Below are 2593 nucleotides of genomic sequence, written 5' to 3'. Positions count from 1 at the left end.
TTGCTCCAGCTTCAAGACCCTGCAATATCCTATTGTACTAGTCGAACAACTCGTCCTGCTCTTCACCTTGTGACAGGTGCTCACGGCGCGCGCGCACTGGCTGCAGCTGCTGCTTCGCGCCACTGCAACTCGCTCGAGCCTCTACAGCGGAAGTGAGAGGAGATGACTTTTCTTTACATCTTCACTGGAGAAAATATGGCTAGCAGCGTCTTTTGGGATTTAATCCCATTGTGCGCGTCAGTGGGTTTATTCTTGTGAAAAAAGTTGTACATTTTGTCACTAGGCTAATTATTATCGGTTTGCCGAAGGCATCTTCCTAAACAATTGACAATCCCTTGTCTGTTTCAGCCCCAAAGCGGCCCTGCCACTTGCTATAAAGCTGAGAGATTGAGCTGTGGAATTGTAACCTAACCATGCTCAAAGTCATAGACAGGTTGTATGGATACAAGGACTGACAGTCCATCCATCCATGAGATCAACATGATGGTTTTAAACATAGGCTATCAGTAGCCTAAACTGTTCCCCTGGCTAATTGCGCATCTATAGATGGGAGTGTTAACGAGATTAACCTGAGTAGACATTGTTTACAAATGTCTGAGGATGACAAACAAACAATAGGCATAAAGACTCATAATAACATTTTATATATAGTTTATGATAGTGTAGGTGCAGGCCTCCTTAGCTTACTTGTACTAAGATCATTAGCCATGTAATTCTTAATCAATGTCAATATCAATAGAACATCGTTCAGATTGTGCATTTATTAAACATATATTTTTGTTAAATGTAGGTCTATAATGGTATTGTAGAAATGTAATGCCTGAATTATTTTTCCTGTTACAAAATCATATCCTTGAATCCAATGTATTTCACTCCTATGTTGATCCATCTATTGACTCAGAGCACTGGATCAGGGCCTAGTCTGGTGTTTGCCCTGGGAGACTTTGCCCTGGGAGACATTGCCCTGGGAGATGTTGCCCTGGGAGACATTGCCCTGGGAGATGTTGCCCTGGGAGATGTTGCCCTGGGAGACGTTGCCCTGGGAGATGTTGCCCTGGGAGACATTGCCCTGGGAGATGTTGCCCTGGGAGACATTGCCCTGGGAGACATTGCCCTGGGAGACGTTGCCCTGGGAGACGTTGCCCTGGGAGATTTCCTTTTTTAGTCTGTTAGCTTATTTCTTATTTGGCAGTTGCTGTGAAGGTTTGGAGAGAAGGTTTTCTTTCTTCAATTTTCCCCCAATATTGGCGATTTAGGCCAAACCTTTTTGCCAGAAGAGGGCAGTATTACAAAAGCTATTAAATGACATGCTAAATGTATTGTTTGACGACTGTTACAATGGGAACCATACTCAGTAGATGGCAGTAGAGTATCTAATAATGCTCTTGGTTTATTGCAAGGCTGAAAATGACTGTTTGTTATAAACACTAAGATCTGAGGAAAATGGGTTTATCTTTGTTTTGGCCAGTAATGGAGTAATTAATGGAGTGGTGGAGTAAGATGGAGTAATATTGAGCCGACAAGTAGGGCAGCCGTGATTTTAGTTCCTAGGCAACTTTGCAGTTGATGTAACAGCCTACAGGGAGAAGGTGAGTGCCCTGGAAGTGTGGTGCCAGGAAAATAACCTCTCACCCGACGTCAACAAAACAAAGGAGCTGATGGTGGACTTCAGGAAACAGCAGAGGGAGCACCCCTGTATCCACATCGACGGGGCAGCAGTGGAGAAGGTGGAAAGCTTCAAGTTCCTCTGCGTACACATCACTGACAAACTGAAATGGTCCACCCACACAAACAGTGTGGGGAAGAAAGCGCAACAGCACCTCTTCAACCTCAGGAGGCTCAGCCTCTTCAACCTCATTTTGGCTTGACACCTAAAACCCTCACGAACTTTGACAGATGCACAATTGAGAGCATCCTGTCAGCCCGACACAGCCTGGTACGGAAACTGCACTGCCGCCACCGCAGGGCTCTCCAGAGGGTGGTGCGGTCTGTCCAACGCATCACCGGGGGGGCAAACTACCTGCCCTCCAGGACACCTACAGCACTCAATGTCACAGTAAGGCCAAAAAATGTATGAAGGACAACAACTACCCGAGCTACTGCCTGTTCACCCCGCTATCATCCAGAAGGTGAGGTCAGTACAGGTACATCGTCACCACCCGAGCCACTGCCTGTTCACCCCGCTATCATCCAGAAGGTGAGGTCAGTACAGGTGCATCAAAGCTAGGGCCGAGAGACTGAAAAATATATTCTATCTGAAGGCCATCAGACTGTTAAATAGCCATCACTAGCACATTAGAGGCTGCTGCCCTATATACATAGATTTGAACTCACTGGCCACTTTAATAATGCAACACTAGTCACTTAATGTTTACATATTTTGCATTACTCATCTCATATGTATATACTGTATTCTATTCTACTGTATCTTAGTCTATGCCGCTCTGACATTGCTCGTCTAAATATTTATATATTCTTAATTCCATTCCTTTACTTTAGATTTGTGCGTATTGTGTGTATTATTGTGAAATGGTAAGATATTACTTGCTAGATATTACTGCACTGTCGGAGCTAGAAATACAAGCATTTTGCT

The sequence above is a fragment of the Oncorhynchus nerka genome, linkage group LG2 (assembly GCF_034236695.1).
Source record: "Oncorhynchus nerka isolate Pitt River linkage group LG2, Oner_Uvic_2.0, whole genome shotgun sequence".
NCBI classification, from domain to species: Eukaryota; Metazoa; Chordata; class Actinopteri; order Salmoniformes; family Salmonidae; genus Oncorhynchus; species Oncorhynchus nerka.
Note: the sequence above shows the minus strand (reverse complement) of the source record.